Source organism: Symphalangus syndactylus, chromosome 13 (assembly GCF_028878055.3).
Source record: "Symphalangus syndactylus isolate Jambi chromosome 13, NHGRI_mSymSyn1-v2.1_pri, whole genome shotgun sequence".
Taxonomy (NCBI): Eukaryota; Metazoa; Chordata; class Mammalia; order Primates; family Hylobatidae; genus Symphalangus; species Symphalangus syndactylus.
The window spans coordinates 48223566-48238524 of NC_072435.2; the positions used below are offsets into that span (position 1 = coordinate 48223566).

Below are 14959 nucleotides of genomic sequence, written 5' to 3' on the forward strand. Positions count from 1 at the left end.
AGGAAAGATTTTGACTCTCGTGGCTAGAATTAGGGGAATAGGTAAGGTCTTCTGTTTCCTACTTGTGGTAATGTCACAGAAGATGATGACACTCATGCATATCCTATAACATCCTTGAGTGACACAGAAGAGTGTCGTAACAGGACTCAACACACAGGTGAGATTGTGTATCCCACAGGCACGCCCACCTGACAATTAGAATTGTCACTTTCACACATGGACAGAACCCACTGGTGAGGTCCTGAATCTCACATGAGGACGTGGTCCACAGTTAGAGTTATGACTGTCATATGTAAATTTAGCAATGTGTGAGATGATGACTCATTTCTGGACCAAGCTCACAGGTGCAGTGATGACTCTCATACTTGGATTTAGCCAATAGAAGAGGTGCTGATTCTTGCAGATGGGCTTAGGGCAATGGGGAAGGTTCTGAGTCTTCTGCTTGCAGAAAGTTCTTAGTATATTACCACACTCATGCATATAATATAAAGCCGTTAGGTTTCACTGAATTTCACGTCAGGGCCCAGTACAAAGTTGAGTTTGTGACTCTTCTATGCACACCCAGCTGACAGGATTATCACCCTCACATATGGATGGAGCCCACTGCTGAGGTTCGGAGTCTCACTTGTGGATATAGCTCAGTTTGTATTGTGACTTTTATATGTGGATCTTACCACAGGTGGATGCCTTATTTCTGGACTCAGCTCACAGACACGGTGATGACTCTCATACCTGGACCCAGCAAAGAGAAGAAATGTTGAATCTTGCATTAGGATGTTTTGTGTGTGTGTGTGTGTGTGTGTGTGTGTGTGTGTGTGTTTTAGTTCTTTGAGCTTTGGAAATTGATTCTACAGTATCTTATACAGATGGAAAGGTATCAGGCTTTTTTTTGTAAAGCTATGTATATATTCCTCCTGTTTATTAAAATATTGTCATTGGTGTTATGTAGATATAGTTGTAGACCTCAAAACAGAAAATAATATTGTAAATATTATAGCTTAATGTTTATGGTGTATAAATAAAAACTATAAATTATACATATTTCAAAGGTAGTTATTCACAATTGCTTAGAGCTCACCTGGTCAGCCAAGGCCTGCCTTCTTCAAGACCGTGCTGAAATCGTACCTGCTTGGTTACAGTATCTCCTGGGGTGAAATGGCCCTCACTGCGAATGGTCAAAATAAGAAAAAAATTTTGGCAGATAAATCTTATGTGTAAAGAAACAGAGATGTGGAAAAAAATGTTCAGAGAAGGATAAACAAATCAATTTTACCACAGTTATTTTTAAGAAAATGAATGCTTTAGGCCAGGTGCAGTGGCTCACACCTGGAATCCGGGCACTTTGGGAGGCCCAGTTGGCAGATCACGAGGTCGGGAGTTCGAGACCAGACTGGCCGCCATGGTGAAACCCCCGTCTCTACTAAATATACACAAAATTAGCTGAGGATGGTGGCATGTGCCTGTAATCCCAGCTACTTCGGAGGCTGAGGCAGGAGAATTGCTTAAACCCAGGAGGCAGAGGTTGCAGTGAGCCGAGATCACACCATTGCACTCCAGCCTGGGGGACAGAGTGAGACTCCATCTCAAAAAAAAAATAAAATAAATAAATAAATAAATAAATAAATATAAATAGATTCTTCAAAGTCAAATAAAATTTATTTAATTAAAAATTGCAGAGGCTGGGTGCAGTGGCTCACACCTGTAATCCCAGCACTTTGGGAGGCCAAGGTGGGTGGATCATGAGGTCAGGAGTTTGAGACCAGCCTGGCCAACATGGAGAAACCCTGTCTCTACTAAAGATACAAAAAATTAGCCAGGCGTGTTGGCAGGCACCTGTAATCCCAGCTATTTGGGAGGCTGAGGCAGGAGAATCACTTGAAACCAGAAGGCAAAGGTTGCAGTGAGCCAAGACCATGCCATTGCACTCCAGCCTGGGCAACAGGGCAAGACTCCATCTCAAAAAATAAAACAAAAAAATTGCAAATTGGAGTGAGCCGAAATCATGCCAGTGCAATCCAGCCTGGGTAACGAGAGTGAAACTCCATCTCAAAAAATAAAACTAAAAATAAATAAAGCACAGGACGGTCTATAGAAGCACTGAAAAATCTGGAAAATTACCAAAATGTTCATGAACAGTTGAATAAATAAATTGTAGTGTATTATATGAAGTCACATTGTAGACCAAAGTGCTGGGATTATAGGCGTGAGCCACTGCGCCTGGCCTAATCTCGTGTTTTTAAATACCCAGATGTCCCATTTTAATCAGATTAAGTCTGGGGAAAGTTGACTAATTTTATTTAATTTTTTGTACAGTATGTTCAAAATGTTCTAGTTTAACCTAATATCAATTAATGATGAGTAAACAACTTTTCTTTCAAATCTCAGGCCTATTTAAAATTGCTGAAGATATTTTTAATTTAAAAATTTTGGGCTGAGCCTGGTGGCTCCCGCCTGTAATCCCAGCACTTTGGGAGGCCAAGGCAGGCAGATCACTTGAGGTCAGGAGTTCAAGACCAGCCTGGCCAACATGGTGGAACCCTGACTCTACTAAAAATACAAAAAATTAGCCAGGCATGGTAGCATGCACCTGTAATCCCAGCTACTCGAGAGTCTGAGGCACAAGAATTGCTTGAACTCAGGACGTGGAGGTTGCAGTGAGCTGAGATTGTGCCACTGGACTCCAGGCTGGGTGACAGAGCAAGACTCTGTCTCAAAAAAAAAAAAAAAAAAAATGTCTTTAATGTTGTTTAAAGGGACTTAGGTCTACTCTAATCTGCTGAACCTGTTAATCAGTGTCAGGTGCCAAATTCCAATTTACTTTCAGGGTGCCTGTATGACTTTTCTTTGCATAGTCTTTGAATTAAATTTCCATTAATAAGGACAGATTTCAGTACATTTAACCAGTTGCTTTTAGAACCTCCAAAGGTAGTATACAAAGAATCCTCATGTTATTGTCTAAGAAAACAGATTCTACTGTTACCTAAGAAATCAACTGGAAGGCATTTTTGTAACCTTGCGCCACGTAAAAAAATGCAATGTAGTACTAATAAATGCAGACTACATCACATAAAAAATGGTAATCAAGAATATCACTTTCAATATTTAAATATTTGAAATTTTGGTAAAAAGTGTGGTAAAGTATAACTTTTGATAAGGTTTGTGTAGCTAAACATCAGCATAAAGTAGGAAAAGATCTTTAAAAATGAAAACAAATGAAAACCGACACCAAAAAAACTAACATCCACCATTGCATACATATTGATCTCTGTTTCAAAAAAGTCTGAAGCAGAACATTTGGTGAACTTCATACAATTATTTTCACTACACTGGAATACTGATAAAATCATTTATATTTAATTTGAGTAAAGCATGTTCACATCTTAAAAACACTGCTTTGTAGCTGGGCATGGTGGCTCATGTCTGTAATCCCAGCACTTTGGGAGGCTGAGGTGGGCAGATTACGAGGTCAAGAGTTCAAGACCAGCCTGGCCAACATAGTGAAACCCATCTCTACTAAAAATGCAAAAATTAGTCATGTGTGGTGGCTTGTGCCTGTAGTCTCAGCGACTCAGGAGGCTGAGTCAGGAGAATCACTTGAACCCAGGAGGTGGAGGTTGCAGTGAGCCGAGATCTCGCCACTGCACTCCAGCCTGGGTAACAGAGTGAGACCCCATATTAAAAAAAAAAAAATACTGCTTTGTACTATGAATGATAAATGTGAAGTCTTTTTATTTACTTATTTATTTTTAATTTATTTTGAGACAGTCTCGCTCTGTAGCCCAGGCTGGAGTGCAGTGGCAGTGATCTTGGCTCACTGCAACCTCTGCCTCAGCCTCCCAAGCAGCTGGGACTACAGGTGCACACCACCATGCCCGGCTAATTTTTGTATTTTTAGTAGAGACGGGTTTCACCATGTTGGTCAGGCTGGTGTCAAACTCCTGACCTCCTAATCCACCTGCCTCGGCCTCCCAAAGTGCTGGGATTACAGATGTGAGTCACCGCGTCCAGCTGTGAAGTCTTTATACTCAAGAGAATCCTGATTCTCAACTCAACATATACGGGCAACCCATTCCTCCGGTTTCCTTAAATGGAAGCCTCATTAAGGCTCAAATATGGAGTGAAAGGGACTCAATAACAGCATGTGAAGCAAAAAAGGATGAGGTAGGATGGGCAGCTCTGAGGCTCAGGGATTGCCTGGGAGACTCCAATATGATGTAACTATGAAGCTCACTGTGTACAAGTAAACATTAAGAGCTGAAAACACCATGGCTTGAAATTGGTGAGATAGAATCTCTGAAATCATAAACAGTTGCGCCAAAAATATTGACCCAGAATGACAAGTATCTAAGGATTACTAAGGTGGAATGTTAACAAGCACGTAAGTTTTTGTTCCAAATCTTATTACAGCAGCAATATGCTTTTCTGTAATGTCAGCTTCCCCAAGCTACAGATGCTATAGACAAACTACAAGTGCCTAATATGTTGTTTGCAGTCAGTGTCTAAATTTAGAAAACTTGCAATAATTCTATGAATTTCATTAAACTCTGTTTCATGTATAAATTTCACTGAAAGGCATTATTCAGTAGCTATTTCCCTCAGTATTTTGGGGAATTTTCTATTGCTTGATTCCAAACCAACTTTATTTGAATCCTAGTAATTTCTAAAGCCCCAGATGCAATAGCAGAAAGACAGCAGAAATGATGTCAAGTTACCCCAAACAGTTCACGTCTAATATATTTGGTTCCCCAAATGAACCAGAAACCACACAAGCTAAACAACAGTGGATTTGAAATTTAACCTAAATTCAACAGTAACAGTCAAAACCCTATGCAAATATTAGCGCAGTCACAATGTAGAAACCCTTAGTCTTTTATTCCAGAGAAAATAAAAAAAATTCTTACTTTGGCATTTTCTAGAAAGGATAAATACAATAAACATGACAAAATATAGCAACTTACATAATATCTTTGAAATATGAATATTTATTCTTAAATATTTACTATAATATTTAGACAAGACTTTCAGTGAAAAATACTTATAGCTACCATGTGTTAATTAAAACAGCCCTGAGTGAGATAGTATTTATTATTAATAATGAAGATTGAAGCTTCAGAAATGTAAAATAAATTATCCTGGGCACACAGCTAGAGGAAGGTAACTTAAAGCATTTGAAAGACGTTCTCTAAGACTCTAAAATTATTTTGTTTTAGTTTGTATAAAAAATGTTTAAGCATTTTTAATTTTCAAAAAATTTAAGTGCATTCTATCAGGATTTTGTGAAGAATTTACATAGACTAGAGTAAAATTATACTTCTCAAAAGGTAAACTTTTCTATTAATAGAGCAGTTTAATTTTCACACCATAAGAGTAAAATCTTACAAAATTTTATGCCAATTTAATCAGAAACTTCTTTCTCACACTGGGAGAGATGACAAAAAGATGCAGCTTTCATGTTGGGTGAGAGAGGAAATGATTACCAGGGGCTAGATAATTGTTGTTTCACTAATCAGTGTTGATTTTTATTGCTATTTTGTCTCAAATTATGTTAATAATGAAGTAATGGCCTTGATCCAAGAAAGTTTTTTTTTTTTTGAGATGGAGTCTCACTCTGTCGCCCAAGCTGGAGTGCAGTGGCGCGATCTCGGTTCACTGCAAACTCCACCTCCCGGGTTCAAGCGATTCTCCTGCCTCAGCCTCCCTAGTAGCTGGGACTACAGGCGCATGCTACCACGCCCGGCTAATTTTCTGTATTTTTAGTAGAGACAGGGTTTCACCATGTTAGCGAAGATGGTCTCAATCTCCCGACCTCGTGAAACACCCGCCTCAGCCTCCCAAAGTGCTGGATTACAGGTGTGAGCTACCATGCCCGGCCCCCAAGAACTTTTTTAAAAATTTAATTTTTAAAATTAGCCAAAATATTATCCAAAAGGCAGAAAAATTTAAGTCATAATTTGTATTTTAAATTAAAATACTTTTAGAAATAAAAAAGAAAAAAGATATAAAAACAAATGAAAGAGAGGGAAGGAAGTAGGTTACTCACAATAGCTAAGATAATCAACCTAAGTGTCCATCAACAGGTGAATGGATGAAGAAAATTTCATGTATTTACACAACGGACTGCTATTCAGCCCTTAAAAATAAAGAAATCTTGTTATCTGCAACAACATTGATGAATCTGGAGGACATTAGGCTAAGTAAAAAGAGCCGGCACAAAGAAAAAAGGAAAACAAAAACATACCACATGATCTCGTTTCTTTTTTTTTTTCTCAAAAAAGTTTCAATTTTATTTAGCTTTCTGACTCTGTACTTGTGCCTTCAACACTTTCACAACGATTTTCTGCTCCTCGATAAGGAAAGCACGCTTGATCCTGCCACGAACACATTTAGCACACATGGAACCACCATAGGCCCTGCTGACATGTTTCTTTCTTTTTGACAATTTCATAAGAGCTTTAGGTCTTACAGCACGAACCCCTCGAAGTCTGCCTGGGCACACGCCACAAGCAGATGTTGGTGCTTTCCCAACCTTCTTGGTATAAAGGTAAACATTTCTATTACCAGGGGTTCAGGACAGCCTAGTTTTGTTAGACGCTGTATTGTAGGAAAGCCTACGTCGGTAGTATGTCAAACACTGGACCATTCTGAGTGCCTGCAGACAACGTCACCGGAAGAGACACATGATCTCATTTCTCTGTAAAGTAGAAAAAAATTCTAATTCGGCCAGGCGCAGTGGCTCAACTGTAATCCCAGCACTTTGGGAGGCTGAGGTGGGTGGATCGCCTGAGGTCAGGAGTTCAAGAACAGTCTCGCCAACATGGTGAAAATCCATCTCTACTAAAAATACAAAAATTAGCTGGGCGGGGTGGTGGGCGCCTGTAGTTCCAGCTACTTGGGAGGCTGAGGCAGGAGAATCCCTTGAACCAGGGAGGCGGAGGTTGTGGTGAGCTGAGATCGCTCAATTGCACTCCAGCCTGGGCAACAGAGCCAAACTCCGTCCCCCCGCCCCGCCCCCCTGCAAAAAAAGGCCGGGCATGTTGGCTCACGACTGTAATCCCAGCACTTTGGGAAGCCAAGGCAGGCAGATCACCTGAGGTTGGGGGTTCGAGACAAGCCTGACCAACATGGAGAAACCCCATCTCTTCTAAAAATACAAAATTAGCCAGGCGTGGTCATGCATGACTGTAATCCCAGCTACTCACTCGGGAGGCTGAGGCAGGAGAATAGCTTGAATCCAGGAGGTGGAGGTTGTCGTGAGCTGAGATCACCCCATTGCACTCCAGCCTGGGTGACCAGAGCAAAACTCCGTCTTGAAAAAAAAAAATAAAAAATTTAACTCATAGAAACAGAGAATAGAATGATGATTGGCTGTCGGTGGAGATATTGGTCAAAGGTAATGGGTCTTTCCTATATCTCTTACTTTAATAAATAAGTTATTCTTTTCTCAGTTTTGGTTCACCAGGGAATTGTGTCATATCCTGAAGCATCAAAACAGGAGGAATAATATATTCATTAAAGCAATGCAAGTTGTATACTAAAATTTCAGAGGCTTAGGAAAATAATATATTTTATGGTCACATAATTTTTTTCTCCTTAAGAAGACTTCTATATGATCTTTCAGGGATCATATCTTCTTTCATCTTCTTTCTGCGTCCTTCTCTTTCTTCAGCCAATGGATGAAAAAATAGATGCAGAGAAGACACATTTGGTTCTTATTCACACTTCACTTCCACTCACTATTAGTCAGTGTGGACAGGGCTGAGAATAGCAGTTTCCTGGCAGGACAGCCACTTCTCAGCAATAAACAACACACTGAAAGAAAAGCATATATCTTTCATCAAAAGCTAATGGATTTTAAGCAAAATAAGCATATGCATCAATAATAAAATGCTTGTGGTAAAATAAAGATGAATTTTATTGATTTCTATTGAGTTCCAGTAATATTTGACCAAAAGCTAGCAAATATACAGCAAAAAAAGTAATATTATTTGAAATAAGAATATTGTGAATTAAGTTATCCTGTCAACAGAAGTAAAAATATTATGGCATCATACTAATAATTTCATCTATAGTTGTACAACATCAAATGCTTTTTATTAAAAACTGTATTTTATATAAATATTCCATTTATATCACCCTCGTTCACTATTTCAATGCCGTTTCCACTTTATATCAGTGGAAACAGGCCAGCATGTGGTGCCATTGCTATGTTAATGACGATGATGAAGAGCACTTGTTTGGGTGGTGCTCTCACGCCAAACACTGTTATTTGGCTCAAAATACTGGTTTTCTGTTTTTCTCTACATTTGCGAATAAAATAAAATTCTTAGCTAAAAAGACTCTATCTCATTGAAATACGTTTTATGAAATTTGGTTGACATTTAAGTGCCAATGATTTACCTGGAATATTGAAATTTTTATGAATCCAAATTGAGTACTATAAGCAATCTTTTACTAAAAGCCTTTGTGAGTCAGAATAAGATGTTTTTTTTTTTTTTTTTTCTGAGATGGTGTCTGGCTCTGTCGCCAGGCTGGAGTGCAGTGACGCAATCTCGGCTCACTGCAAACTCTGCTTCCCGGGTTCAAGTGATTCTCCTGCCTCAGCCTCCCAAGTAGCTGGGACTACAGGCAAGCACCACCATGCCCAGCTAATTTTTCTATTTTTAGTAGAGACGGGGTTACACCTTGTTGGCCAGGATGGTCTCCATCTCTTGACCTCATGATCTGCCTGCCTAGGCCTCCCAAAGTGCTGGGATCACTGCAAGCTCCGCCTCCCGGGTTCACGCCATTCTCCTGCCTCAGCCTCCCGAGTAGCTGGGACTACAGGCATGCGCCATCACCGCCCGGCTAACTTTTGTATTTTTTTTTTTAGTAGAGACTGGGTTTCACCATGTTCGCCAGGATGGTCTCTATCTCTTGACCTCGTGATCAGCCCACCTTGGCCTCCCAAAGTGCTGGGATTACAAGCGTGAGCCATCGCGCCTGGCTCAAATGTTTTTTCTAATTGTTACTTTTATCATGTTAATCTAAGAGAAACTATATGCATACTGATTATGCATTCAAGACATATTAATATTAAAGATCTGCCCACCTAGGCCTCCCAAAGTGCTAGGATTACAGGCGTGAGCCACTGCGCCTGACCGGTCATGAAGTTTTTATAATATCAAAGAAATGTGTTAATCATGTTCCTAGTAATTACTTTGAACACAGCATTATCAGTTCCCAGTATTCACCCTGAGTCACTCAGGGGAAATTGTATTAAACAATTAATATTAAAGTGTTTAAAGTTTAATATTATATGACAGCATAGAATCCTCTAAAATGAGTTCATTATTAATAAATTCATTATATTTTCAAGGTTTTTCAATTGTGAAAACAAATAAGATATGCTTTCTCATGATAAGCTCAATTCTAGGAAGTTACCCACTGGTCTCCATGTTATTTTTGTAATGGGTAGTGTAACACTGGGCCACCAGAATGGTGCAGATATGCTGATTTAATGAGAATAAAAATGAGTTCAGCCTCCTTGGCTGACTATTGCTATCCCAGAGGCTGATCATTCACTACAAATTAGCAAATGCAGCTCCAACATGCCAGTGAGCCCTTTCAGCCAGGTTGCCCTTTTCCTCCCATTGATTTGCTCATGTTGTGGTCTCCTCTCTTTATCTTAAGCTATCCCAGATGAGAGGTGATTATTTCTTGAATGAAGGATATCCCCTTTTTATCTCTGTCATGAGGTCCTCCCTTCCTCCCTACCGGAAGCAACATGTGGGAGGCAGGAATGATGATAATATACAAATATATTTTCTTCCATGTGGTCACCATAAGCAGTTTACATGTTCCACCTAGAAGTCACTCACTTCCAGGCCAGCAGGGGAGTTTTTCTACGATGCGTCTCTTTCTCATAAAAGCACCTCTGATTAAGTTTAACCCAATCAGGATAATCTTCCTTTTGATGAACAGAACATATTAGCAGCCTAATTTCATGAGTGATTTTCCACCACAGTAAGTCACGTTTTTTTTACACGCCAAAGGAGAGGATTACACAGCAGGTGTGCAACAGATTGGGAATCCTGGTGATCATCTTAGAATTTTGCCTACCCACCTGAATAGACTATTAAAGTAGTCTTGTAATTTCTTTTGTTATCTAAGTAAACAAAGATATCATTTGCAAATAATAATTAACTACCTTCCCATTTTATTACAAATATTAACATCTTTTTTTCTGGCTTATTTCTTTTTCATGTACCATTTTATACATTTACACACATATATAACAATGAAAATGTATTCAATTATTCAATGTGCTAAATTTTATTAAAAGTGATTGTTAGGCTAGGTGCAGTGGCTCACGCCTGTAATGCCAGCACTTTGGGAGGTCAAGGTGGGTGGATCATCTGAGGTCAGGAGTTCAAGACCAGCCTGGCCAAAATGGGGAAACCATGTTTCTACTAAAAAATAGAAAAATTAGCTGGGCGTGGTGGTGGGCACCTGTAGTCCCAGCTACTTGGGATGTTGAGGCAGGAGAATCACTTGAACCTGGGAGGCAGAGGTTGCAGTGAGCCGAGATCATGCCACTGCACTCCAGCCTGTGTGACAGAGTGAGTCTCAAAAAAAAAAAAAAAGTATAAATACACAATGGAATACTATTCAGCCATAAAAAGGGATAAATCCAGCCCTTTAAAACAATATAGATAAATTTGGAAGACATTATGCTAGCTGAAATAAGACTGACACAAAAAGACAAATACTGCATGATCTCATTTACATCTAGAATTTAATAAATTCTAACTCAAAAAAGTAGAAAGTGGAATAATGGTTACTGGAAGCTGGGTGTGGTGGGAAGGAAATAGGAAGTTGTTGATCAAAGGGTACAAGGTTTTAAATAGAAAGGATAAGTAGATTTCCAGATCTATTGCACAGCAGGATGATGACAGTAAACTATACCTTTCTTTCTTTTTCTTTCTTTCTCTCTGTCTCTTTCTTTCTTCCCTTTCTTTCTTTCTCTTTCTTCCTTTCTTTCTTTCTTTCTTCTTTCTTTCTTTCTTTCTCTTTCTTTCTTTCTTTCTTTCTTTCTTTCTTTCTTTCTTTCTTTCTTTCTTTCTTTTCTTTTTTTCTTTCCCTCCCCCTTCCTTCCTTCCTTCCTTCCTTTTCTTTCTTTCTCTTTCTTTCTTTCTTTCTTTCTTTCTTTCTTTCTTTCTTTCTTTCTCTTTTCTTTCCCTCCCCCTTCCTTCCTTCCTTCCTTTTCTTTCTTTCTTTTTCTTTCTTTTTTTTTGGATGGAGTTTCGCTCTTGTTGCCCAGGCTGGAGTGCAATGGCACGATCTCGGCTCACCGTAACCTCCACCTCCTGGGTTCAATCGATTCTTCTGCTGTAGCTTCCCGAGTAGCTGGAATTACAGGTATGCGTCACCATGCCTGGCTAATTTTGTATTTTTAGTAGAGATGGGGTTTCTCCATGTTGGTCAGGCTGAGTCTTGAACTCCCAACCTCAGGTGATCCGCCTGCCCCCCTCAGCCTCTCGAAGTGCTGGGATTACAGGCATGAGCCACGGCGCCTGGTCAAGCACTGTATTTCAAAATAACTAAATTTCAAATGTATCACCACAAAAAAATGATTGGTAAGCAAGTTGATATGTTATTAAACTCGAATTATATTATATATATGCATATATTGAAACATCACATTTTATCCCATAAATTATACAACTCTGATTTGCCAATCAAAAATACTATTAATATTGGGTTTTTTTAAATGAGAGAAACTTTAAGAAATTGCAGCAGAGAAAAAAGTGTTCGTTCATCTTAAAATTTCAGAAAACATATACATATTTTATTTCAATGGCTTGCTCAGTTAGTGATGTAAGTTAGTAAACTTTTAAAACTATGAATAGTCTGAACCAACACTCAAATAAAGTATGTTGATTTTTAATGTTCAAAATAATATAATACCTTAAAAGACAGACTCTAAACAACTGTTTGGAGTAAAACCTCTCTAAATTTGTAAATAATTTTTTTCACTTGTTAGAGAAAAAAAGTTATTTAAATATATATATTTTAAATACATTTAGGCTGGGTGCAGTGGCTCACATCTGTAATCGCAGCACTTTGGGAAGCCGAGGTGGGTGGATAGCCTGAGGTCAGGAGTTTGAGACCAGCCTGGCTAACAAGGTGAAACGCTGTCTCTACTAAAAATATAAAAATTAGCCAGGTGTGTTGGCGGGCGCCTGTAATCCCAGCTACTCGGGAGGCAGAGGCAGGAGAATTGCTTGAAACTGGGAGGTGGAGGTTGCAGTGTGTCAAGATCACACCACTGCATTCCAGCCTGGGTGACAGGGCAAGACTCTGTCTCTAAATAAATAAATGAATAAATAAATAAATAAATTTAACCAAATAAACATAAATCACAAGTTTATTAAACAAGTAATGGAACAATTTGCTTCATTCTCTAATTATAAAACTGACACTGAGCATTTAAGTGGTTGTATATCTAGTGTTTGCTGTATGTGAATATATGGGAATTTGCCAAGGATAGTGTTAGAAACATTCAACTACTATTATAGCCCCAGATGGAAGAATTAGAATGAACATGGGTTACAAGCCAGTGGTACGGCCATCTTGTTTTCAGGCTTAACATTTGTCATAATCTAACAGAATCAACAAATAAGAGCTAATAAATTTCCTGTACACTAGCTATGTGCTGGGCATTTTTATGGCTCCTTTATTTGCATTAACTGCTTTAATTTTACCAAAACCCTAGGATTTAGGCACTATTATCCTCACCGTACAGCTGAAGAGTCATGCACAGAGAGGCAAGAAACTGTGTTTAGGTCATACAACCAGTAAGTGGCTGAACTGGGATGCAATCAGGAACAACCAAACACTGAGTTTCAATTTTAACCATTATGCTCAACCCCATCTCAACCAATGTTTTTTATTCTTAACCTAATATTTTGGCTTTAAATATTAAATTTAATAGAAATACATAGGAATTTAAAAACCACTTCTTTTTACCCATAGATAGTATTTACAAATCAATTTTTGGTTTAAAATACTCATTACTGGCCAGTCACAGTGGCTCACACCTGTAATCCCAGCATTTTGGGAGGCAGAGGCAGACAGATCACTTGAGGTCAGGAGTTTGAGACCAGCCTGGCCAACATGGTAAAACCCCATCTACTAAAAATACAAAAAATTAGCTGGGCGTGGTGGCGGGTGCCTGTAATCCCAGCTACCCAGGAGGCGGAGGCAGGAGAATTGCTTGAGTCCAGGAGGTGGAGACTGCACTGAGCTGAGATACCACCACTGCACTCCAGCCTGGGAAACAAAGCGAGACTCCATTTCAAAAAAAAAAAAAATGAAAGAAAAAAAGAAAAAAAAATTACTCATTGCTAAGCTTAACACACTTTGGTAAATAGATACTAACAATGGTTTTCCTCTCATGATTTCTAGGAGCCACCAATTTTACTTTTGAAATATATTGAATTTTTATATTAAAAGCAAGAATGAGCCTATTATTATATAATTTGTGGTATCCATGTACATTATTATATATTGAGTGATCTACAGTTTCTGAAAGTTTCAGAAAGAGTATAACTTTTTTGATTGAATAATTTAAGAATATTGTCTTCTCAGTGAATAAAATAGGTTGAAATTACTGATTAGTCACTTATAATGTGGCATTAAATGTTATTTAATAAATACGTGAAGCTTTTTAAATTCATTTTAACAACTTACTTCTATTGCTATTTCACTTTTATTAGAAAGAAATATTAACTTTACATTACTTACAGGCCTATGAATTTTACTCAAATCTAAACATGGTGCTAATTTTAGGAGATCTGTATGACTAGGATTACGGAAAGCATTTCCTTTATTTACACGTAGAAGATAAATAACTGCTTTCCAGTAAACACAAAGAAGCAAATTTGATTCACAATTAAAAGCTATTAAAATATTAATACTATCATCCAGATGAAACTTTTAGGTATCTGCATTTTTAAGTTGTTTAACATATAACAATGCAGAAGCTAGTTTTTATGAAATGTAAATAACTAACAATATAAAGTTATCAATTTTTTCAGTTTTGAAATACTGTCATTATTTCCAGTTGACATAACATTAAATTTCAGAGCTGGGGCTGTTGAAACTAGAAAGTCATGGTTGACTCTGCTTTACCTGCTGCCTTCTTATTTCATAGAAACACAGCAGCCCAAAGATCAGAAATATTACACCTTTATTGTAAACACAGCAGTAGCTTTCTAGGTAGAATATATATGTGTGAGCATGTTAACTTGAAATTCATGGCTTCTTTTATTGAAGTACAGACTTCTATATGAAAAATAATGAGCTGGGCACAGTGGCTCATGCCTGTAATCCCAGCAATTTGGGAAGCCGAGGCAGGTGGAACACCTGAAGTCAGGAGTTTGAGACCAGCCTGAACAACATGGTGAAACCCCGTTTCTACTGAAAATACAAAAATTAGCCGGGTGTGGGGGTAACCACCTGTAATCCTAGCTACTTGGGAGGCTGATGCAGAATTGCTTGAACCCAGGAGGTGGAGGCTGCAGTGAGCTGAGATCATGTCATTGCACTCCAACCTGAGTGACAAGAGTGAAATTCCATCACATAAAAAGAAAAAAGAAAAAGAATGAAGCAAATATAGAATCAAAAAAAATTCTAAAAATTCCTTCTGACCCATTATTGTTTTTTCCTGAGAATGATTGTGATGGAATGGTTGCAGCAGTGTGGTTTTAACACACAATCTCTGTTTCATCATTCTTCAGCTATGGTCATAAGACTTCTATGCTTTTTTTAAGAAAAATATTTTCTCTTGTTAACTCAGTAATTTAGCATGATCTTCACAGCCTCATATTTTCAAAAATGGTTCATTCTTTAAAAAAAGAAAAGTGATTTAATCACCTGCCACTTTTCCTCGAAAAGAGTAACAAATTATATAGTCCAG

The 14959-nt window shown here is 38.3% G+C and overlaps 1 protein-coding gene and 1 pseudogene across 1 annotated transcript in view; both read right to left on the bottom strand.

Moving 5' to 3' along the window:
* The window catches only part of LOC129459381 (zinc finger protein 676-like), a 375112-nt gene that overhangs the window by 312283 nt on the left and 47870 nt on the right, over positions 1–14959 (bottom strand). The window lies entirely within an intron of this gene.
* Positions 6284–6640, bottom strand: LOC129459420 (large ribosomal subunit protein eL34-like; annotated as a pseudogene).